The following is a 25629-nucleotide window of genomic DNA, read 5'->3' on the forward strand; positions in this document are numbered from 1 at the left end:
TACAAACTTTTCGCCTTTCTGGGTTCCCCGTGGTGATTGGACAGTTGAATGAGTAATTGCACTTTTATAGTCACATCATCCCTAATCCTTGGCAACCAGCGATCTGTTCTCTGTCTGTATAATTTTGTCATTTCTGAAATGTTATGGAAATGGATTCACAACAATATGTGACCTTCTGAGATTGGCATTTTTAACTTAGCATGATGCCTTCCATGCAAGTTGTGTGTTGTAGTAGCCCGTTCCTTTTTGTTGAGAAGTAGTGGATGTGCCACAGGTTTTTTTTTAGCGATTCACCTATTGGTTGTTTCCAGTTTTCAGAATGTAAATAAAACTGTCACGGACATTTGTTTAGAGGTGTTTTGTGTATACAAGTTTTAATTTCTCTAGATTAAGTGCCTAGGAGTACAATTGCTGAGTCGGATGGTTTATATATGTTTATTTTTTTATTTTATTTTATTTTTATTTATAATAAAATTTTTATTTTATTTTATATTTATAATTCAAAAATGTTTAATTTATACTCATGTATAATTTAAAAATGTTTATTTCATTTTATTAATTTTTACTTATTATTTTAATGTTTTACTTTATTTTATTAATTTTTATTTTTTTAAGGTTTTATTTATTTTTGTGAGGGTACGAGTTGGGGAAGGGCAGAGAGAGAGGGGGAGTGAGAATTGCAAGCCTGACAAGGCGGGGGGGGGGGGGGGGGGACCGCACGGGGACGGGACTTCAAACTCATGAACCATGAGATCATGACCCAAGCTGAAATCGAGTTGGATACTTGGGGGCACCTGGGTGGCTCAGTCGGTTAAGTGTCTGACTTCAGCTCAGGTCATGATCTCACAGTCCGTGAGTTCGGGCCCTGCGTCAGGCTTTGTGCTGACAGCTCAGAGCCTGGAGCCTGCTTTGGATTCTGTGTCTCCCTCTCTCTCTGCCCCTCCCCCATTCACGCTCTGCCTCTGTCTCAAAAAGTGAATAAACATTAAAAAAAAATTTTTTTTAAGAGTTGGATGCTTAACCAACTGAGCCACCCAGGTGCCCCAAATTTCTGGTTACTTCTTTAGAAATTTGCCTCAGTGAAAATATCCTTAAATATGCTGAAAATTGATTTTACAATGGCCCTACCATCTTATTCACATAGCTGTTTTTTTGTCAAGTGACCTTAGGTACCCCACTTCTGGTAATATTACTTAGCTTATGTCACTCATTTAAAAATACTAAAATAGCACGAGAGTGTAATATAAAGCAGGAGGTAAACCCCATCCTTATCAGAAGTAACTACTATGAAATGGTTTTAAACTTTTGAACTATATGTGTTTTGTATCTTTTTTCACTCTACGTGTATGTATATTCTGTGTGTGTGTGTCTTCGTGTTCCCATAGTCCCCATCTGCTGTTGTGTTAATGCTTTTTTTGTTTTCAGTGGAGAATGTATTATGGGCATTTTGGCTGTGATTTTTTTTTAAGTGCTTCAGCTTGGGATAGTGTTGTTTTCCTTTTTCTAACCCCTTTTGTTCTCTTATAAAAGGCATGAGAGAAGGCATGAGAGGTACCTTTGAAAGACCTAAACAAAATGTATTTTATTCTTCGTTACATGAGTTTGGGTTGAAATAAGGTTGTAGCTTTATTTGCAAGGAAATCAGCAGAATTCTGGATGTTGGAATCTACCTATCCACTTTATTATAAGTAATGCAAGTTTGATTTTATGAACCTTGAGGGAAGCAAGAGCTGTGAGCACAATAATCTTTGGAGAACGTACAGTCCTTTGGGTATTAGCCTACTCATCAGGGGCTTAATCAGATGGAGTGTTTTCTTAAGTGCTACTGAAATGCACAGTTCAGTCTTTATTTTGAAATCTCTCCTGTCTACTGTCTCTCTTCCATTATTTTGATTACCTTGATGGGACATTCAAGCTGTGCAGCCTTAGTCTTTTATTTCCACAGCCTACACAAGCCAGTTTGAAGATTAACTGTAGGTGAACAGGTAGTTTTATCTACTTGGCCAGAAATCACCCATCCAGATGAGACACATGTCAACAGAGGCCCCATAGACTTGGGCACCTGCGAGAAGGTAACTTAAATCTTGTGGCATTTTAGTGGAAACCAAAGTGAAAAGTCAGAAAGTTTGACTTATGGGAGGCAGGGCATGGGTATGGGAGGTGGCAGGGAGTAGAGAGAGAAAGAGGAGTGTGTGTGGATGTATTTAAAGAGGAGAGTCCAGAGGTACACAGTGAAGAAGAATTGTGAATTCAGGAAATCTTCAGAGTTGAATTACAGAATCTTTGTTCCGAGAGGGTGGTTACTGGGGAATAGGACGTGAGCCTACTAGTCACTTCATTATGAAGCTATGGGAGTTGTTTATGTGATGGAGTTGGAGGACAAGGGCCTGTCCCTGCCCTTCTTCTGTATTAACAACTCAGGAGAGAAAATGAAGAAATAGCTTTGTAAAGGAAATTACACTATCAGACGGTTCCCACATTTCCATCGCCAGGTTTCTAAATTGAGCTGCCCAGGATAGCAGATTGGTCACATTGCTGACTTCCTTTCCCCCCATCTTGTTATTAGGGCCTCCCACTGTGTCCTGTCAGCTTAGGATTCTTCCTTTTCCCCTAGGCTTGCTACTTTTTCAATTCCCTGACATTTAGGGATCTAGTATTTCACTGTGACTGAGGTAGGCAGTTGCTGTACCCTCGATAGTGGATACCCTTTTGAACTATTACACCGCAGTGGATAATCAAATGCCCACAATTACATTATAGACCAGATTCTGGTCACTGTACCATCAGGGACAGACTCACGTCACGTGCCCTCACACAGCCGGTTGGGGGGTGGGGGGGTGTTGTTTTGCAGCAAAGTGCTGTGAAGCAGGTTCCCACACCTGAACATGAAAGTGGCTCGTTAAAGATTAAAAGGACTGCCTGGTCCTTCTGGCCCCAAGATGGAATGATCTCCGGCATGGCGACAGCCTCTGTCTCCCAGGAGAGGCCATTTTATACAGGAGGTTTGTGCTTCCAAATGTTACAGTAAGCCTGCATTGGCTGATGCTGTGGTGATAAGTTGGCATTTGGGTACTCTCAAGACATATGAGCTATTGAGCTATATAGCATCCCATGGTTTGAATTTCTGGGCAAAACTGCCTCATCAGGAAGTCAAAAGCCTCTACTTTCAACCTGTGCCTTTTGGGAGGTTTTACCCTTTGTTTTATTTGACTATTCTGTTGAGTCAAGTGAACTTTAATCTTTACAGCCATAAAAATTCCATTAAGCCCCTTGTACTGCATCCCAGGTGTGAAAGTGTCTCAGAATAATGACTGTGGGTGACAGCTAAAATCCTTAAGAGTAGTTAGGGTAATAATTGTCTCTGGAGGCTTGAAGAAAAGAATGGTCCAGTTGACAAAATAAATACAGTTCAGTTGTTGTATACTTGGTGATTCTTGTGGGTAAGAGGACTAATGTCTGTGGCATACTCAGGGAGACTGTGGCTCATTTTGGTGGTCTTTGAAACACAACTTTTCATTTTATTGTAAACAGTGCTCGGGGAACATAGCTATGTGACTGGTATCTCAAAATATTTGAGTCCCACCTGCATCAGAATCATGTGGGAGCAGGAGATGATTATTGAAAATTCTGATTCTGGGGCCTCTCCACTTGGGCTAATCCAGAATGTCTGAGGGACTCGGATGAGAAAGAATTATTTTCAGTAGGCACCCCTGTGGATTCTTAAGTACCCCTAGAGTGGATTCTTGAGTATCCTAAAATTTACTCATTTTTCACATTTAATTTCTGTGATTTATTAGACGATAGATGTTTGATTGATGCTCATCTGTCTTTTTTGAAGGGGAGGTACTCTAGTTTTTTAAAAAAGGTTAGAAGATCCTAGAACTCCAAAGATGAGAATTTGGCAATGTCCCTAATACTCAACAAGCTGAGGCAGCCACTGGTTTCTGGAGACTTGGATTTATCAATTCAACCTCTTCTCCATAAGAGTAAGGATATGGACATTAATAAGATTAATTTTGTTGAAAAGAATAAATGTGCAGTATCCTTTAGGATGTTGGGGAGGGGAAAGTAGGTAAAAGGGAGATGATTAGAGGAAAAAGTGAGAAAGGGAAAAGATTAGTTAATAAATGGTAAAACGTTTAACCCAGTTTTAAAATTTTTTTTTTTCAACGTTTATTTGTTTTTGGGACAGAGAGAGACAGAGCATGAACAGGGGAGGGGCAGAGAGAGAGAGGGAGACACAGAATCGGAAACAGGCTCCAGGCTCTGAGCCATCAGCCCAGAGCCCGACGCGGGGCTCGAACTCACGGACCGCGAGATCGTGACCTGGCTGAAGTCGGACGCTTAACCGACGGCGCCACCCAGGCGCCCCTAACCCAGTTTTAAATTACCGATACTTGGGGTGCCTGGGTGGCTCAGTCGGTTAAGCATCCGACTTCAGCTCAGGTCATGATCTCACAGTCGGTGAGTTCGAGCCCCGCGTCGGACTCTGTACTGACAGCTCAGAGCCTAGAGCCTGCTTCTGATTCTGTGTCTCCTTCTCTCTCTCTAACCCTTCCCCGCTCATGCTCTGTCTCTCTCTCTGTCAAAAATCAACATTAAAAAATAAAAAAAAAAATAAATTACCAATACTTGAATACGTGTTCCTTGTTAAAACAAAAAAATTCAAATTCTCGCGAAACTAAAAATACCTCCTGGATCTCCCATTGCAGTTCCCTCCCTGATGTGTGTATCCTCCCATATCTTTTTGTATGTATTTGGTAATTCTCTATGGATTTGGAAGATGACAGAATCCAGAGATGTGAATTTTTTTTTCTCTTTTGACACCTGGCTTACTTAACGTTTGTAACGTTAAGATCTCTTGCAGAAAAAAAAGGGGGGGGCCTATAAATAGCATTACATATTCCTGTTCAAGAAAAACAGTGAGTGTGAGTGTGTGCAGATATCACACACACACACACACACACACACATATACATACACTTAATCTCTCCTGTGACCACCCATAAAATGTACCTTTAGGTGAGGAATAACTTGTCTGAGTTTTAACATAATGCATTGAGAGAACTTAATAAGCACAAAGCCACAATTATTTTTCTTATTTCTCGTTTTCATATAACCTCCTAGTTTTCATATAACCTCATAAAACTTCAAGTGCCTGAAGCCATTTGTTCAGATTTAGCATCTTTTGAAAGCCCTAAATCAGTGTAATCCTCAGCCTTTCCAGTCTAAAAGAAGGAACTGGGATGGGTATGTATGGTTATATTTTGGGGAAATTGATTGGAACTGTACAGAATCCCAAACCGGGAAATGATAATCTGCCATATTTCTCTTCACCTGCTAATGGTGTTTATTTTAGCAGAATTAGGAGATTCTCATGCTTCTGGCCCCCGTGTTGCTGTTTATATAATTTATATTTACTTCCTGGGTATAGTACCATCTGAATTTTCTCTTCCTTTTTTACAGTTACTAATATAGAATGAGCCAGAAGCCTCTAACAATAATGTTTTTTCCAAAAGAGGTTTCATATTTGTCCATTACTGTACGAACCTTGAGAGTTGCTCCATACCAGAATGTTGTTTATCATCAACTACAGAAATATTTCTTAAAATGTGGTCCATGAGATAATGGTTGTCAGCTGCTGTAAAACGCTTTTATCATTTGAAAAGAACTAATTAACACATACTGTAGGAAAACTTCTTTTAAACAGCCATTTTCTGAAAAAGAAAATGCTGAAAGGGAGGAAATAAAACAGAGAACATTTTATAAAACCTTATAAAGCCCAGTGTGGCTATCCTACTGGAATAATGTAATTAAGGGGAATTAAGCAAGTTGGATAAATAACTTTTTTTTTCTTTAACTAGACCCTTGAAAAGGAATAGAATTAAGTAGCATAGTTATTAAACCCAAAATGTGACGGTCTGCACATACATTTTAATTAACCTAATAACATTTACTGAATGACAGGCTGGGCTGGTGGTTATATCCAGAGTTCATAGCATGTGGGATCTGCCTTGAAGGATGGACAAGGCTTGGAATGGGAGCCTTGAATGCCCATGCTAAGGAAGAGCTGGTAGCCGTGGGAAATTTTGAGCAGGCAACAGAAGGATCTGATACGAAATCTCGTTTCTTTCTTATCAAACGAGAAAACACAGAAAGCAAGGGCTTAATCTTTTGTTTTCTTGGTATAGCACCAAAGCCCGTTCTAGCTGGTCAGGGCAAATTCAATAATAATTAATAGCTGTTGATGAACCAGTCATTCTACAATTGATTATTTAATAAGCTGGCCAATAAATGAGAATCGACCTAGATTTAGGGATTTTTAAATGTAAGTGGTAATACAGTTTTCACACACTCCTGTATTCCTTAAACATCTGGTAGGTGTGATGGTGGATAATGTAGCTTAAGCTGTGTGTGGCAGCTGATTAAACAAAAAAGCCTTCAGTTATTTCTGTCTTAATTTGAGATTTTGAATTGCCTAAGGAAATAGAAAGTTCAGAGAAGGCCTAGTAGGGAAAAAGAAGAGTGAGCCTGGTCATAGCTGACAAATTCACTCTGATGATTTGACCAGCTAAGGATGACTGGGCAAGTTCTGGAGTCCTCTGACCCAGATGTTCTAATTTGTAAATGCAAAGTGACTTCTTTATCAGCCACTCTGGAGAAATCTTCAGGGCTGTGAACCTGCTACCTTCTGTAATCTTGCTGCCCTGAGCCCCGGGCTGTTCTCAAATGAAACTTTGGAAAGTGACCACTGGAGCCTCCCAGGTAAGGGCTCCAGAGGCAGCCGAGCAACCAGCAGGAGGGCCATGAGGAAGCTGCCCCCGGTAATCAGCACTGGATTTAAAAAAAAAAAATCAGTGGGGCGCCTCTTCTTTTTTGAGGTTGTACTTGATTGTGGTTGGCTCAAGCTGGGTTGTTTGGGAAAGAGGAGTTTTGCCTAGCATGAGTCAGCACTGCCCTGCCGCCTGCTCTGTTGCAATCTCGCTTACCAAAGATACGTCCCCAGGCGGCACCATTCACTCTGCCTGAAAGCTGCTGCTGTTGGCTCCTGAGATGAGCTCATCTGAAATGGCTCCAAGGACCTCAGCGGCAGGAACTGGAGGCAGCCTGCTCTCTGCTGTGGTAATGTTTTGAAACAGGCAAAACCAGGTAACCCCAGACTGTTTTCTCTTAGTTTCATTTTCATCAGCTAGACTGAGCTGCAGGACGAACTGGGCCAGTCCTTTGTCTCAAAAGTTCGTTAATGCCTTAACAATTTGGATGTCTTAAAGTCAGTCCTTCAGTCCTTTGGAGGAGGTCTGAAGGGGAGAAGTTTCACTTCATTTGGGATCTGGATGTGGTTTTAGACCTAATTAGACCATTTATTACAGAAACCTTAGAGAAGCCAAACACATCAGGCTTACAGCTTTATCCATCTTTTGCTCTTATAGTTTCTGTCCTATGTTTTTTGAGAAGCAGTTTGGTCAAACTGAACCGTTATTAAAGGAAGAGAGAGAAGCAAAGGTATTTTATTATCTACCTAATCACTGGGAATATCGAATTATAGGGAACACTGTCTTATCAGTGAGTTTCCATATTTCTGAGGTACTATGAAGCACCTCTCTTCATCCCTAATTCTGATCAGACTACTATTCTCTCTCCCTCCTGCTCTTCACTTCTAACCTTGTTTAAAAAAAAATTTTTTTTTTAATGTTTATCTATTTTTGAGACAGAGACAGAGTGCAAATGGGGGAGGGGCAGAAAGAGGAAGACAGAATCTGAAACAAGGCTCCAGGCTCTGAACTGTCAGCACAGAGCCCGATGCGGGGCTGGAACCCATGAACCGTGAGATCATGACCTGAGCCGAAGTCGGACGCTTAACTGACTGAGCCACCCAGGCGCCCCTCTCTTCTAACCTTTTTAAGTCTTAAGTCTCAATGCTAGGCAGTTGCCCCTCACAAAGTTTGCTTCTGCTCCTTCCAGTTCCCCCCAAGTGGCGCATGTTCTTTTACCTCAGGCCTTTAAGGCCTTTATATAAGCCAGCCGTCTCTAAAACACCCTGCCCCAACTTAACCTAGCTACTGGCTTTAGCCTGGAAGTCACTTCTTCCACAAAGTCAGAATTTACTCTGACCATAGGGTATATCAAGAATCACCGTCTGTTTTCTTAGACTTCTGTCCATATTTCTTGGCACATGGTTTTCAGGGTAGAATGAAGAAGAACGTATAGTGTACTTCCTCAGCTCTGATCCTCTTACCAAACCGTTTGTTATTTCGGCTTCTACCCACATTACCTTGCTTGTGTTTTCCTGAAGAACCCAAGTAAACTCCAGATTACCAAACCCAGTGTTGTGGTTTTAGCCTCCACCTTACTTAATCTCTGCTTGGCATGTGGCAGTGTTGAACCATTCCTTCCCTGCCACCCCCAACCCTCTTCATTTGGCTTTGAGGCTACCTTGTCTCTTCTGAGTTTCCACAGTGTTCTTCTAGTATTTCTTTGTATTCTCTTTTGACTATCCCATAAATGTTGAGATACTCCAAGGCTTTGCCTTGGGTGTCTTTCCACTCTTCCCTGTAGCTTTACTCCAAGGATCTCAAATATACCCATAAATTCAGCTATCCTCAGTATGTCTTACCAACCAGCTGTCTGTCCCACGCTTCAGACCCTTATTTCCAACTTGATAGACTTTGTCCAACTTGACAAACCTACCAGAGTGTTCAAAAGGCATCTTAAATTGTTACATACATTATCTCCACTACCCAGTGTCAGTTATCTGCTTGTATTGCTGTAGGTTTGAACTCTGTTAATGATGTCTACCAAATCTTCCTATTCATACTTTTTAATGCCTCACATCATCTAAATATGCTAAATCCATGGTTGCTTAAACCCTTTTGATTGTTTTATTGGAGTACTGTTTCATGTGTGGTTTTCCTTCATTTCCACTGTATTGCATTACTGTACCAGAGGTCAGAAAGTGGACATTTTGTTTAACCAGTCCAATGGCTTAAAATGTGTGTAAATAGTTTTAGGCAGGGCCTGCACTCTTCAATGATTACAGGTAACTGGGATGCCTGGGTGACTGAGTCATTTAAGCGTCCGACTTCAGCTCAGGTCATGATCTCACAGTTCATGAGTTTGAGCCCCACGTCAGGCTCTGTGCTGACAGCTCAGAACCTGGAGCCTGCTTCAGATTCTCTGTCTCTCCTCCCCCTTCCCTGCTCACGCTCAGTCTCTTTCAAGAATAAATAAACATTTAAAAAAAAAAAAAAAGATTACAGGTAACCCTTCTCCCAGATGTTAAATACTAAAGATGTCACATTTTACCTACTTTGCCTCCAGGAATTTGAGTTTATAACTTGTGGTTGAGACCCTTATCATATCTTTTTTTTTTTTTTAAAGACTTTATTTATTTATTTATTGTTTTAAAAAGTAATCTCTACCCCCAATGTGGGGCTCAAACTCACGACCCCAAAATCAAGAGTCTCTAGGACTGAGCCAGCCAGGTGCCACCACCACCCCCGCCCCCTTATCAAATCTTGACTGGGCTTTTGCCACTCTACCATGGGTCTTCTCTGCTCCTGTCTCCTCCACATTGTTGCCAAAGTTGTCATCCTAAAAGCCCAAATCAAATCTTTTCATTCTCAGGTTTTCAGAGTGCCATTGGTTCCCTGTTACCAATGTATTTTGATAGGTGAAATCCTTCACAATTTGACCCTGTCCTACCTGTTATTGTTACCTGTCTCATCTCCTTCCTGTCCCCAGTCATTTCTCTCCAGCCCAACCCCTTCCCAACTTCTCTCATTTTCCGAATCCCTGGTTATTGCACTTTCTTCTAGGACTCTGTGTCTTTTTCTGGTGGCCTCCCCCTCAGACTAGCAAAGTACTCATCCCCCAGGAGACTTACTTCATATGTGAAACCTTCCCTGCCTTCTTCAAGTAGAGTTATTCCTCCTTATTTGGACTTCCACGGTTTATTATTTGGTTTCTTCCAGTAGACTGTTGAATTCCTTGACTGAGCCTGTTCCCTGGCCTAGATCCGGACACCATCAGACAGTGTTTGAAGTGGGTTCCCAGGGTCCAACCACTAGTCCAAACATTTTTATTAGTCTTGGCAGTATTAGAAAATTCATAAGCTTTCTTATTAGGTGGCAGCTTTTTAGTTCCTATTGGATGAGCTTGAGCCCATGGTGCCTATTCCATATATTTCACCTGAAACCATCAGGTAACCATTCAAAGTTGATTTGAATATTTCTTGGGCTTGCTGAAACTTAGTTCTACAATATCACCTACCATTTTTATATAGTACTTTACAAAATTATTTCCCTTGTATCATTTTATTTGATACCTACAATACTCTGTTTTGGGTAGGCTTTATTTATCCCTATTTTACTGGTGATTATAAAGCTACATTTGACATTGAAGCCTACATTCATGTGATACTTCAGAGAGAAAATGTGTTTTTACATTGCTTTAAGCAACTGGTTTGTCTCTTTGTAGTTAAATATACCCTGTTGGGTTTTACAAAAAAAAAAAAAAGGTGCCTTTGCTCAATAGGCAAGTGCTAAAGATCTTGCCTTTTACAAGACTGCTTTGCCATCAAGGTGGAAGGAGGTACCCTGAGCCCGCCTGACCTACAGAAAGGCCTTGACTGTGGTTAGAGACCTTGACTGAAATTAATGGCATGCCCACTCCAACCTCAAGCTTTTCTGTTGTGCTTCCTATATCTAGAATTTGTTAAAATCTATTTCTTTTTTTTTTTAATTTTTTTTTCAACGTTTATTTATTTTTGGGACAGAGAGAGACAGAGCATGAACGGGCGAGGGGCAGAGAGAGAGGGAGACACAGAATCGGAAACAGGCTCCAGGCTCTGAGCCATCAGCCCAGAGCCGGACGCGGGGCTCGAACTCACGGACCGCGAGATCGTGACCTGGCTGAAGTCGGACGCTTAACCGACTGCGCCACCCAGGCGCCCCTGTTAAAATCTATTTCAATAATGGAGTGTGAAACCAGGTTGATGAGTGAAGGGAGTCGGCACAAGGCGGAGTAAGCTGAACGTTAAGAGCCCAAAAGTTTTCGTAATAATGTCAGCGTATGATTGCATTTGTAGGGTAATAACTTCTGTGGTGCTAACATGCCATATTTGGGACTGTGTGGAATTTGAACCAATACGATGAACCACAGAGCAAGGAAATAATCTCTGTTAGATGCTGGCATGTGACTTCCAATTTTTGTCCCCTGCCAGCACTGCCCCAATGTTTGAGAGGATAAAAATGATTACAAAGTTTAAAAACAAGTCCTATCATTGTAAGTTTAAGAAAAAAAAGGAATGATTTTAGCCTACTGAAGGAAAAGCTAAGGGATGGCTTGATTACCATCTTAAAGTAGAAGTATAGTTTTTGCCAGGGGGGTTTTGATTAATTGTTCTTTGGTACTTCAAAGATCTAAGAGGAAATGGGCTTAAATTGAAGGAGGAGTCATTGTAATGAATATGAGGAAGATTTTCTTGATCATCCAAGTTGGGAAACATTTGAATGATTGCTAAAAGCGTTGAATTTCTGACGATTTCAGTTTTCTATTACCGTGTAGCAAATCATCTTAAAATTTGAGTGGCTTCAAATGGCAACCATTTTATTGCTTATGAATCTGTGAGTTATATTCAGGGAAGAAGGGCATATTGCTTTGCTCCATGTGATTTGACTTGACTGGGAGATCCAACATGGGTTCACTCACATACGTGGGCCTCTCTGCTAGCTGTTAGCTGAGACATCTTGGTTCTCCTCCATGAGTTCTGACACTCTCTTGGTCTCTCATCATTCATTAATCAAAATCAGGCTCCTTTTACATGGTGGTTGGTTTCCAAGGTGGCCATAATGGAAGCTGCAGGGCCTCTTAAGGCCTAAGCCTGGGCATATTAATCAGTATCTCCTGGAGGGTGTTGGCACGTATGACACAGTCTATGTCCTTTCTCTCAGATAACCTTAAAATGAGGGTGGGGGTTGAGAAAGGGAACAAGACTGATCCAGATAGGTACAACATAAGGCAGAATGGTGGGTGCCTTAAGATAGGCCTGCTGGTCTCCTCTTGCTTCCAGGACCTGATTGAACCCTCTGCCTGGTATGCTCTGCCCTCCAGTCTGCCTAGGCTAAATTATGTCTCATTCATTCAGCACATCATTTAAGGAATGTTTTTTGAAACCTCGCATATTTTTTCTCATAGTTTCTAGCACCTTTTTCCTTCATAACATTTTTTGTTTACAGTTTTTACAATTTGTAATATTTGTGTGATTATTTGACTGATACACAGTAGACAAAAATATGTCTGCTTTGCTCTCCAGTAGCTAACATAGTACCTGCCTCATAAAAGGCACTCAGCAAGTATTGTTGAATGAATAAGTGGTTGATTGAATGCATGCATGAATGAAGTGATACTTGAATTCGGTTTTAAAGGGTGATTAGAATTGTGGACAGGTGGAGCAAATGACTGGGAAATTCAAGGTTCTGAAGTGGAGGTGTAGATTAAATTGCTCATGTAATTCTAGAAGATGAGAGGAACTGGTTTGGGTGGAGATGAAGGGTTTGGTTTTGAGTGTATTTGCTGTGCTAAATTTGAGGTATGGATATCTAGGGAGCTTTTAGAAGTCAGGTGCTGACGCTGAAGGGTGAGAACTGATTCCAGATATTTAGATTTGGGAGTTATCTGACTAAAGTCTGTGGAATCCATTCATTCAACACAGACTCCATGAGCTCCGACTGTGTGCCAGAAAACTGTGTTACAGGGCAGGTGAGCTCAAGTCTCGCTGAAGAGGAGCCAGCTTGGTGAAGAGAGCTATGGAGAATGTTCCAGGACGAAAAGGAACCACAAGTGGGCAGACCTGGGTGGGGGGCAGTAAATCGTCCTTTTCTTTTTGAGGACCTGAAAGGAGGATCACCAGGGGATTAGAGTGAGGTGAATGGGGGAGCGGGGCAGCAATGGGGGGCGAGGTAAAGCAGGAGAGAAAGGCAGGCCCCATATCACACAGGCCTTTGTGGGCTCTATGGGGTGTCTAAACTTTACCAAAATAAGCATGGTGGTGGGAGTCACTGAAGGTTTTAAAGCAGGAGAGTAACAAGCAGTATGTTTTTTTGTTTTTTGTTTTTGTTTTTTTAATGAAAGGTGATCCTGAGTCTGACTGTGTGGAGAAAAGAGAGTGGCAAAGAGGGGACCAGTCAGGAGGTGTTTGCCCTAGTTCTTGAGAAAGATAATGGTACGTAGGACAGGGTATGGCAATGTATAGAGTGAGAACGGGATATTTGCAGGATAGGTTTGAAAAGACCCAGTAGAATTCACTAGAGAAGGAAAAGAAGAATGGTAAGTACAGAGTCCTAGGGGACACTTAGGGGGCAAAAAGGAGGAGCCAGGAAGGACTGGGAGAAAGATTGGTCTTTGAAGTCAAAGGGGAGTCTAGCTACTGCACTTTCAGTGTAAACCAAAGGGGAAGAAGGAGCCAGAAGGAAGAACACGGGTAGGTCATTGGTATATGGCGCTGCAGGGAGGTCAGGAAGGTGGAGGATTTAGGGAAAAGTCATTCGTCCAGCCATCAGATCTTTGGTGACCTTGGAGAAAGGGCTTTGGGTAAGATAGTGGAGCTAACAAATGAGTGTGTGACCTGGAGGTGAAGCAGAGCACCACTCTTTTTTGGAGAAGTAGGGAGTTCGAGAGAAAGGGAGACTAAGCGGAGAGCCCACTTGTGCAAACTTGCACAGAGAAGCATGTGTGTGGAAACAGATTTATAAAAACTTTAATGGACCAGTGTTTACCGAGCATCTACTATATGCCAGTTGCTGTGCTAGGAACTATACTGAGTCTGTTCTATTTATCTTTGTTTTTAAACAGTTTGCCTAATAGTGTAGTGACCTCCAAAATGAATTTCTAGATTCTAAGGTATATAAGAACTTCCTTTGGGGTATGGGAAGGAGACATCAGAACTAAGTTTTTTGTTGTGTGTTTTAATTTTTTTGTTTGTTTGTTTTTGAGAGCGACAGAGTGTGAGTGGGGAAGGAGTAAAGAGAGAGAGACACACACAGAATCCAAAGCAGGCTCCAGGCTCTAAGCTGTCAGCACACAGCCGGACGCCAGGCTCGAACTGAAGAACCGTGAGATCATGACCTGAGCCAAAGTCAGACACTTAACCAACTGAGCCACCCAGGCGCCCCAGAACTAAGTTTTTAAAAATATTTTTATTTTACTCTTTGAAATTTCTTCTTAGTATTAGGTTTTAGAAAGAACACAGTAGGGGCACCTATATTACATATAGATATATTGGAGATGTGCTAATTTTTTTTTAACTGATGGTCAGAAATGGTGCTCTCCTGGTCTACTGAATAAAGGGGAGTTGTTGAGATGGAAAGAAAAGAAGAGGCAGAAAGGGGGGTGGGGAATCAGCATACCAGGTAGTTTGTACGTTGTTTTAAACCTGTCCTAGGGCGCCTGGGTGGCTCAGTCGGTTAGGCGGCCGACTTCAGCTCAGGTCATGATCTTGCGGTCCGTGAGTTCTAGCCCCGCGTCGGGCTCTGTGCTGACAGCTCAGAGCCTGGAGCCTGCTTCATATTCTGTGTCTCCCTCTCTCTGACCCTCCCCTGTTCATGCTCTGTCTCTCCCTGTCTCAAAAATAAATAAACGTTAAAAAAAAAAAAATTAAAAAAAATAAACCTGTCCAAAACCCTGTGATGCTGTTTCCGCCATTTACAGACAAACTGAGGACCAGAGACTGACTTGCCTGATGTCACACAGCTAGTTAAGCGGTAGAACTGGAATTTGAAGCCAGGTCTGTTTTGTTTGAAAGCCTTCTTACCTGACATATTTTCCCCCTCCCCTCGTCTGCTTGATGGCTCTTTCATATTTTTCCATTTAATTCTCACATCTTAAAATACACATTTTGGGTGTCCGTGGGTGGCTCAGGCGGTTGACTATCTGACTTCGGCTCAGGTCATGATCTCCTGTTTTGTAGGCTTGAGCTCCCATTGGGCTTTGCGCTGACAGCTCAGAGCCTGCCTTGGATTCTGTGTCTCCCTCTCTCTGCCCCAACCCCCTTGTGCTCTGTCTCAAAAATAAATAAACATTAAAAAAAACTAAAAATGAAATCCACATTTTGCAGTTGAAGAGTCTGAGGCAAAGGTAAACAGTTAGCACGTGGTCCCATATCTAGGGTAGGGCACCAGCGGCACGGCGCGCCTGATCAACGTGTTCTTCCCAAGGTACCACCACTGCCTCAAAGTAAACAGAACCCTGTTGAATTATTTCGGTAAAGTAGGTGAGGCAGTTGCTGGTTATTCGACCAAGGCGTGGAAGAGGGGAGAGGGATTGGTTGGGCTTACACAAAGTAGAAAACAGTAATAGTTCCCACTTTTTGAGCATTTTGTGTTGTTAAGGGCTTGCATTAATTACCTCATTTAGGGATTCCATTTTACAGAAGTGGACGCGAAGATTGGGAAAGTTTAGCACCTTGACTGAGGTCACGTAGGAAGACTGTGAGTTCTGTCTAACTCCAGGCCCCATGTCCCAAAACCCTGCCGAACACTGCTCTTTGGAAAGTTCCTGTGGGTACATCAACTAACGATGAATAAAAGATTTCTGAGGCCAGTGGTGGTTTGGTCCCAGTTGTATGAATTTGTGGGGTACCCAGTAAATAAAGTCTTCTGACGTTTCTGTAATACTTGGTAGCTCAGGTGTGGAGAGGTTGGGCAGTTAGAAGGGAAGAAAACCATAGAATAAGAGTTCAGTAAATCAAGAGAGTTCAATAAATCCTGCCTCAGGGTGTAGGACTGGTGGATTGCAATGGATTGTGGTGTCGAAGAAAGTTGTGTTTGAAATTCATTTTTATAATAAATGTGGTTTGATGCAAGGTATGTTGGGATATGGAGGCAAGAATGCAAAGATGATAAGATGGGATCTTTGACCTCTAGAGAAGGTCAGAGAGAGAGAAAGTGTTTGACTGTGGTGCATGATTGAAGGGTATGGAGCGGTAGAAGGGGAAGAAGTATGGGGAAGTATTCTACAGACTGGCTTGTTGCAGATCGAGGGTGGCACTAGGTAGGGCCAGCCCGGCGGGTGCCATCTGTTTCCTCAGGAAGACCCCTCAGGGTTTCGGTCACTACTTCTTAGGTCTGGTTCAAGGCACAACATTTGTCTTGTTTCGTACCTGGAAATGATCAGTCTTTTGGGGACAGCACTGTATTCAGACTTCAGTGTCTGTGATCAGAAAGGAATGACAACTTATTATTTTAGAGTGACTGAGGCCTTTCCTATTGACAGGAATCTGGATTTTGCTAGGGTATTGCTTTTCTATATCAAGAGATCTGAGAAATGAAATTTAATAATACCACGCTTGCTTGATGAGCATGGAATAATAGAATAGTTTGTGAGGGAAGTTAGAAAAAAAACAAGCTAGGATTATTGATTGCCTGGGGCGCCTAGGTGGCTCAGTTGGTTAACCGTCTGTCTGACTCTTGATTTTAGCTCAGGTCTTAATCTCAAGGTTTGTGGGGCCTGTTTGGGATTCTCTCTCTCCCCTCTCTCCTGTCCACCACCCCCATCAAAGTAGGTAAATAAACTAAAAAAAAAAAAAAAAAAAGATTGTTGATTGTGTACTATACGCTCAGTTTGGTACTGAGTGCTTTTGCATAGAGTAGGACATTTAATTCTCCCAGTGGGCCAATTATCCTCAGTTTATAAATAAAGAAACCAAAGCTCTGTCTCAGCCGGTAAGAGGATAAACTGAGATTGGAACCCAGTCCCTCCAGTTCTAAGAGCCCATACCCCTAACTGCTGCTGTACGCAGTTCCCATTTAAGCTTCATGAACAGACCTTGTCCCACAGGAGAGAAGATGGTGTGCCACCTAGTTGAAGTATTTCTCTGCCTTGGGTTATTCTGGACTCAAAATGGCCCCCTCTGTTTTTTTCTAGGTTTTTCTAAGTTTGTTGACCACATTTTGATGTGATTGTGTTCTTTTTATTTTTAAGTAATCTCTACCCCCAATGTCGGGCTTGAACTCATAACCCCAAGGTCTAGAGCCATGTGCTGTACTGACTGAGCCAGCCAGGCACCCCAAAGTGGTCACATTCTTTATTTAAATATGTGAATACCATCACCCAAGCCCTTTTGTCTTCCTGTCTTCTTGCTTTTAGTTTGGGAGACATTGTATCTCTTTGGAGGTACTAATCTGTACACATTGATTTTGCATTAATTTTATTATCTTAATTTTATGGGTCATGAGATTCCTCCAAGCTCCTAACTTGTCACCCTCCCTCCTTCCCCTTCCTTCTCCACTGGATTTAAACTCAAATTCTGAGTCTGACTTTGGAATACTTGTCTGGCTCCAGTCCAGCTATCCAATTTAGCTGTGGCTCTGTGGATTGCTAACTGTTATTATTACCATCCCTCCCTTCATGCCCACTTATAGCTCAAATCAAATCCAGTTTCTCACTGTACCTCTATGTCCTTGATTTCATACTTGGGTGTCCTTGCTTTTCTGTTGTGCTTTTGGCTTAGAATGTCATTCTTCCTGTGAAGCCTCTTTGTCTGATCCCTCCCTGGGAGTAATCACTCCTTCCTCTGGGTCTCATAGTAGAGAATTCTCTTTTATGGCACAGTACACTTTCTGCTATATATTTCAATAGTTTGTGTACATGCCTTTATCTCTCCTACTAGACCATAACCTCACTTAATAGATTTATCCGGATGACCTTTGTATCTCCTCTAGTGTCTAATTCAGTTCCCTGCACGTAGTAGGCATTCGATATCTGTTGGATGAATAGGTAAATGGAGAAGCAGAACTAAATTTTTTTTTAAATATTTGCTTAGAGAGAGAGACAGACAGAGCCATGAGTGGGGCAGGGGCAGAGAGGGAGGGAGACAGAATCCAGAGCACAGAGCCTGACGCCGGCTTGAACCCACAAACCGGAGGTCATGGCCTGAGCTGAAGTTGGACATTTAACCAACTGAGCCACTTAGGCGCCCCTCCTGAAACAGAAATTAAGATTTAAGTTTCTGCTCATTGATTTGGATTCTGCCCCCCGCCCCGCCTTTTTTTTTTTTTTTCCTTTCTCATTTCTTTTTCTTTTCTGTGAAACTTGCTGTGTTTTCCTTTGTACTGACTCACCGAACTTGTCTTTACCACTCCTTTTTCTTACTCAGATTTTGCCTCATTTTTTCCCCATTAACAAGCACTATGTGGGAGTGCCACAAGCTGCTGGTCAGATTGTCTCCATCCTTTTGTGGCTTTATTCTGTACAGGAATCATATGACCAGCATGAGAACCGAGTGGTGACTACATTAAGATTTTAATAAAAAGACCATGTGTAAAGAGAACAGTCCTTAAGGTTTGTTATTTAGCTTGCAAATGGGAAACTTTCCAATCCACATTTCAAGGGAAGGGAAAAGAATCCTTGGGTACTTGAGAGGTAGATCAAGGCATGTATTCACACTGTGGATTTGTGGGGTGTTGGAGGTGTCTTTTTTGACCAAAGAAGTAACGCCGAAAGCCACAGAAGCTTCCTCTCTTAGTGTTGAATCCTGGAATCTACAGCTGGAAGAAACATTAGGGATTTGTGTCGTTCAGCCTTCCTATTTTCCAGATGAGAAAACAGACCCTAGGAGGCTAACCGATGGGTCCATAAAAACTGGGATATTTGTTGGCCCGGCATTTATTCCCAACACTGAATGTGGCTTGTGGGGGACACCGCTAACTCTTTGAAAGCGGTGAAAATTTCACTTCACGTGGAGGCTTCAGGTCTGTAAAACCAGAAGGCTTTTGCTGCCAAGTAGACCCAGATTGGTAGCAGGTTGGGTTGGGGGCAGTGTTCACCAGAAGGGCCCTTTTAAGTGTTGTGATCACTCGGGTGGTTCCCTTCTGGGCATCTGCTCGGTGGGGATTCTGGGCCGACAGAAACCTGTTTCTTCTACATTTGAAAAGAGACCCACGTTTAATAATAAAAACATTTCCAATCTTCCTTGCTCTTTTCCCAGCCTTCATATTTCACGTTTTGTTTCAGGCGTGACTTTCTTATCTCAGCGCGTGTTTGTGTTCAGTTTTTATTATTTAGGTCAGGCGTCAGTAGGAAGCGTAGGAGAGACCGAAAGTGGCTCAGGAGCTCATGATTGTTTTTTTTGGTGCTCTTCAGGTGAATCTTTTTTAACCCAACTCGTAGAACAAATGTTGTCAGTGGACTGCTGTTCAGTGAACCATTTGTTGGCAGATATGAAAGGTTACCTGTTTTGTGGCTAGGCAGCAGCAGTGTAAATAGATCAGACTGCCCAGAACAGGAAGTCAAGTGCAAACAGGATGTGCTTGTCTTTACTGTAACTTTGTGTATCTGTGTTTTGAAACTTGGTGTGGTTAAAAAGTCAAGATTTCTAGTATTTGAGCTTGACCAAAGATGTCTCTGTTTCTGGTTTGAAAAGGTGGTAAGGCAACTAACTAGTCCTTTACTGCCCTTGCCTGTATACAGGTACACGTCTTTCTTCTAGGGGTTAAGCCATTCTTCCTGGTGCATGGTGGTTTTTCCTACCTTACACCATATTGCATCCATATGTTTCATAAAATGGAACCACTGAATTGCCTGCTGATGTGTTACTTTTGGTAGATGAGGGATCCAAGCTGTGCTTGGCTATTTATTTCTTAATAACAGTAGAAAATCTTAGCCTGTAATTCTCCAGCCTTTTAAATTACAGGTTCCTTTTGTTGGATTCCAGGATTTCTAGCACACCTTTTGAGTGCTTCCTAAGTGTGGTAGTTTACAAATTACCCCCAGGCCTTTTTAGTCTTTGAATTGAAAATTTCCTTGAATGTTGGAGGCTGGATCTAAAGCTAACTGCTGAACTGTTTTACCCCTGTAGGCATGTTTCTGGAGAAGAGATTAAATAAGCAGTTTGCTTGTTGGGGAGGTCACTCAGCTGGTAAACAATCTTAGGAACCTCTATTTGATAAACCCCTTCTCATTCCTCATTGCTTCCCACTGCTGAAATCTGCTTTATTACGTTCGTTAGGGAACTGGATGGTCTATAGAATAACTCCCTGTGGGAAGTAATCTTGGGATCTTTGTGGATTATCATAACCACTTGAGCTATTTCAGAACAGGTCCATTCTGGTGGTCTCAAACCATAAACTAATGAATATGGAGCAGGTACAAGTCTGGGTAATGTTTTTTGTGCAATCCACATCCTTGCCACATTGCAGACTATCCTTCCACTTTTCTTGTTTTTAAGTTTATTTATTTATTTTGAGAGAGGGAGTGTGCACTTGTGCATGTGAATGTGGCCAGAGGGTTGGGGAGGGGGTAGTGGCAGAGAGGGAGAGAGGATCCCAAGCAGGCTGCATTTAGAGCCCTATGCGGGTCTCAAACTCATGAACTGTGAGATCACAGCCTGAGCTGAAACCAAGAGTCAGGTGCTCAACTGACTGAGCCACCCAGGCACCCCTGTCCTTCCACTTTGTAATTCCAGGAGCAGATGGGTGAAGTGGCATACATATGTTGGCATCAATGAGAATAGCATTACACTATCAGTATTATGATAGACCGATATCAGCACAGGTGTCTCTTTTCTTGACTCTCGCAAGGAGTGGTAAATATGAGCCAGTTTGCACTTCATTGTGGGATATACAGGCAAAGAATAAAACCCGAAGACCAGGTTAAGCACAGGTGTTCTTCCCAAGGAGGGAAGGTGATGAGAACATGAAGGATTTCTTTGTGGTATGAGGTGAACTAGAAATCTCTATTTCTGCCTCTTGGGAGAGATAGTGGACATATCACATCCTGGCAGGAGCAGAAAACATTTCAGAGAGTCAGCATAATTTCTAGATTGAGATCAAACATCAAACCGAGCCAAAGGTCTGTGGGAGGAAGGGGGTGGTTAGTCTGAATTTATCCTGGGTTTATCACAAACTCCCATCAGACTTCAGCGCAGCACAGGCAGTTATGGGGCGCCAGGTGGGGGCCAGAGATGTGTGTGTGTGCTCAGTCCTCTGCATCAGGTGGACAGAAGGGTTGAGCTGAGGGAGAGTCTCCAGTAACTGAGCCGTGGGAAAATTGGCAAACTTGTTGGCAAAGCGGCGGATTTGGGAAGAAGTGTAGCAGGCTGGGCTGCATGAAGGGAAAACCACCTCCAGATCCCCTCTGCCCCTTCTCCAGGGATTATAAAGTTAAGAGCTGATGGGAGGGGCCTGGGTGATTTAGTTCTTGGAGGATCATTAGAAAACTAGACTTTGCCTGATGAAAGAAAGGTATTAGCAGGTCTTGAAAAAAGCAGATAGGGGATAGAGCAGGTAAATTTTGTCCCTTTAAAGAACCTTAAAACAGCTTTTCTTTAAGTTACTTGTAGCCAGCTTTTATTGAGTACCGTTCTGTGCTAGGCTCTGGAGTACATGCTTGACCTGCATTATTTTAATCCTTTCAATTATCCTTTCAACCTAGCAAGCTCTGTTGTTTTAGAGAAAAATAACGTTTAAAGGGATTAAATAACACCAGGGGCTAGAGTCCTCAGTTGAGTTCACGCCACTGTACGTTTAGCCGCAGTGACTTTTGTGCGGTCCACTTTGGAAAGGCAGACGGGGTCATTTTGACCCTAGACAGAATTCACGCCCTGAAGCGCTGCCTTTCCCCAGGGCTTTGCATGTGGCAGAAACCCTCTCAGTGAATCCCTGGCTTCCTTATCCTGGTGACCCAGTAGTCCCGTCACTGTGATAGTAGCTCAGGAGAACAACTTCTTGGGTCCAGAATAGCCTCTCTGGTAAATCCTGTTTTCTGTACGAGAGTTCAGAGGGATCAGAATCTCTTTATTCTTGATGAGCTCTGTCATCAGTTTTGATGGAAGAAGGATCCTGTGGTAATTAAACCACAGGTCCGTTTATTCTGTTTTCAGCTTGTTTGAAGACTCCTCTGAACTGCTTTCTTTCCTGATTGACTCGCCCTTTGGGGCAAAATGCCTGGGCTGAAATTAAATGTGTAGGTTTCTCTGCTGCAGTGTTCAATCTGTCATCTCTCCTGAACGCCACACTAAGAAGCAGCCATTTAATTGGTCAGACCCCGAGGGTGAGATTTTGGCACAAGGCCATTGGTTAGAATTACTTTTCCCTGAACTTCGCAGCAGATGCTGAGGTCCCTCTGCAAGTATTTGTCATAGACTAGTTGAAACGAGGGAGTTTTCAAGAACATTTATAACTTGGATTATTGTGTATGTTTTTCACTTGTTTACAACAGTTAGCACTTCAGGAAAAGAGCTCATGTATTAGTAGCGAAAAGTGAAACCTCCCTCCTTTCCCCTTCTTCCTGCTGTCATTTTAACGCTTTGTGTTCCAAGACCCGCTGCCGTGGTTCCTTGTGTCCTGCTTCTCCCTCCTCTTGCCTGAGCTGCGCACATTGGTAGCGACTGGCAAAGCTCTGCTTAGACCTGGGTGGATCTGGTAGAGTCTCTTTGATTGTCTAGCATTGCTTTTCTCTGTTGTTTCTCTTCTCCATGTGTTGATTTCACTTTAATTTGTGTTCTCTGCAGTTCTTATCACTGTGCTATTTATTCCCAACCGAAGCCGCTGGGAGGTCACTGAAGGCTTCTGTGCCTTTCGATGCAGGGAGGGTGCCGATCCTGTTCATCCTCGAGGTTTTCTGGCTTTCTAATGCTATCGTAACTGGCAGTTTTAACATGTGTCTGTTACTTCTAGAAACTCAGTCTGTTACCATTCTTAGCAGACGCTTTAAAAACTTAATCCTCAGCAAGTGTGAGGTAGGCATGTACCTATTAAGCCTTTCCCTTAACATACTGCTATGGTCATTTGGGTTTAAAACCCTTAATTTGCTCATCATCCTGTAATCAGGATTGTAGAGTTTTCAAGCATGAATTTCTCTCTCTCTCTCTCTCTCTCTCTCTCTCTCTCTCTCTCTCTTTTTAAAGCTCTGTTGTTGTTATCATTAATAAGACTTCAACAAATACCTGGTGATCACGTTTACCTGGCACTAAGGCTGGGAATTAAGCTGTAGACTCTTTTCCTGTTTCACTCCCTAACCATGGGAGAAGAATACTTGGAAAAAAAAAAAAATTACACAGATTGTTAGCCAATTGATTAAATGCAGTGCTGCTAGAATGCTCATCCCCTCAGAACGTAATCACCATGTGGTGAAGGGACCTTGCCTGGTTTTGTTCCTCTTGGAGTCCCCAGCACCTGGAAGAGAGCTCTGCAGAAAGTAGCGCTAAGCAGACAGTCAGGTGAATGAATTAAAGTTCTTGGGAGGTGTACGAGATGCTGTGGGAGCACAGACAGGGTCAGAGGAGGTTTTCCTGAGGAAATAAATGCTGCATGAGGAGGTCAAGGTCGAGGGTATAGCGTGAGGGAGGTTCCTGAAAACCCACATAAGCTTGGTCTTTGAGGGGTCGACGGAATAGCAGGGTAGCTGGAGCTAAGAGCAAGGAGAGCGAGGCCCTGATTGCTAAGGATTTGCTTTCATTATTATTTAATGGGTACCAGTGAAAACACTTATTAAAAGGAGAGTAATAGAGCATTAGGTAGTTGAGACAATTAACTGAAAAACCCCTCCTCAGCTGGAACCAAGGTGGGCAAGGATGGAAACCGAAACATCTTAAATATTGATTAAGGGCTCTATCTTTAGAAAGTTGGGGGTCTCTTCATAGCGCCAGTACCCCGAAGTTGTAGTGGGTCGGAAATGCAGATGGCCTCCTGGATGTATAAATTAAAATTCTGTATTCCCGGGGATGGTTTGTCTGCCATCCCTTTTACAAGGTCCTCAAGTGTTGAAAGGTTGGCTCGGCGGGTAGGTGGTTTCCACTGTCTCTCCTATGGTCAACTCATTTACCTTGCTCTCCAGCACACAGGCTCTGTTAGTAGTGCTATGGGGAGGGAGTTGTGGGTGGTGAAAGCATCGCCCTCTTTCTGTAGGGCCATAGATTAATCACCCCTAGCTGTATGACCCAACCCGAAGGGCCCAGCCTCTTGATTTAGGAAAAGAACATTGTAATTTCGATGTTTGCAGGATTATTGTATTAAATGAGACAACAGATGCTGACAAAACAACTCACGTGTTTTGTAGTGTTTTTACTTTTCCTGAAAAAAATACTGTTTTCTAGGATCATCTGAGAAGGGATTTCTGAACCCCTGAGTCTAAATACCTCCTATTTTCCCCTTGTCTACCCCTGAAATAACAGCACAGGAAATTCTTTCTCTCACCTAGAGCTTTGATCCTTTATATTAAAGTAGAACTTGGGAACTGGAGGATATAGGAGTCCTAGTGTCTTTGAAGGCTGACATCTCAGAATGAATAGGGGCTCTGGGAGCTGGTTTGGAGAGAGGCAAACATTGAATCCTCCTTAGCCCCATGCCTTATTATAAGGCCAGCCATTTACTGAATGTCTAGTACCGTCTTCTGCTCTTTTTGTAAGACTAAAAATTAGCTCATAAAGTACTCTCCCTCTTTATACTGAGCACCTACTCTGTGTCCAGCTTGTGAGGTACAGGCAAGTTTATTCCTGTTCCGCCGAAGCTCAGAGAGCCCACTTTCTCAAGTTCATTCCGTTACTCCTTGTTAGAGTTGGATTTAAGGTCACGTCTGACTGAAGCTAAAACCAGAGTAAGATGTAGTTGGGAATTTTTTTTTTCCTTTTTTTTGTTTTTGAGAGAGAGAGCGAGCAAACAGGGGAGAGGGAGAGAGAATCTGAAGCAGGCTCTGCGCTTTCAGCTCAAAGCCTGACGTGGGGCTCGAACCCACGAACCCTGAGATCATGACCTGAGCTGAGGTGGAATGAATGCTCAACCGACTTGAGCCACCCAGGTGCCCCGAGAATTTTTTTTTTTTAACTCTTGTATTTTCTAAAAATTTAGCCCCCAAATGAAATGCCTAGCTAGGAAATATGCATTATCCACTCCCCACATCCTAAGGACTGCTTGGGAGGATGGACAATGTCTATTAGGATTTAAAGCCTTTGGAAATGTTTTCGTCTGCTGTGTTCCAGCCTTGTGACAGATCCCTTGTTCATGCCCAGCCCAGACACCACTTTACCAGGGCTGCTGATCTAATTCAGGCCTCGGGTGTTAGAGTTCCATAATATACTTGTCTTCTCTGTGACTTAGGTGTTCTGAATTCTTTATCCTAAAGTAAATATCTCAGAAATAATGTCCGTATCACAGAGAACATGCTTCACTCTCCCACGCCCAGCAAGTGAGACCAGTGTCTAATATGGTGCACTTGTGGGTTGCTTACTCACAGATGCAACAGTGGCCCTGTTTCATGCTCATGGTGTTGTCGCCAGCCCTTTAAACCTTCCCCAGCCAGGGTGGTTACCTTAGGCAGGTTTGCTGGAAAATTCAAGTTGTGACTTTGAGTTTGGGTTTTAAATTAAATAGTTTTGAGGGATTTCAAGTTTCTTTTCAAACGTTAGAAGTGAGCAGCCTTCCAAGTTGAGAGATGATTGTAAATTTCAGGTGAGTTCTCAAGATAAGGATTCTTTATCGTGTGGGTGGTGTGATCAGCTGTGCCGGAGCCCCACCTAACCCAGTCCCTTAGGTGGTAGGAGACTCAAGTTTTGGGGCATCAGAGAGAAAAAGCGTGAGACGTATGGGGCTTTCTGGCTCATAGTCACTGTTAAACATCTAGGCTGTTGCCATTTTAGAA

At 42.6% G+C, this 25629-nt stretch overlaps 1 protein-coding gene across 7 annotated transcripts in view; it reads left to right on the forward strand.

Annotated features, from left to right (window-relative positions):
• Positions 1 to 25629, forward strand: part of RFFL (ring finger and FYVE like domain containing E3 ubiquitin protein ligase) — a 66681-nt gene that overhangs the window by 13177 nt on the left and 27875 nt on the right. Inside the window, exon 2 of one of the 7 annotated variants that reach the window (XM_040455217.1) lies at positions 1946 to 2072. The exons of 4 other annotated variants lie outside the window; for them this stretch is intronic. The gene's annotated coding sequence lies outside the window, so the exon portion shown is untranslated. Of the gene's footprint in view, positions 1 to 1945; positions 2073 to 6876; positions 7150 to 19132; positions 19138 to 25629 lie in introns of those variants that run through there. 2 more of the 7 variants (XM_040455218.1, XM_040455220.1) reach the window with 2 other exon arrangements.

This window comes from Herpailurus yagouaroundi, unplaced genomic scaffold (genome assembly GCF_014898765.1).
Source record: "Herpailurus yagouaroundi ecotype Mexico unplaced genomic scaffold, PumYag 215, whole genome shotgun sequence".
NCBI classification, from domain to species: Eukaryota; Metazoa; Chordata; class Mammalia; order Carnivora; family Felidae; genus Herpailurus; species Herpailurus yagouaroundi.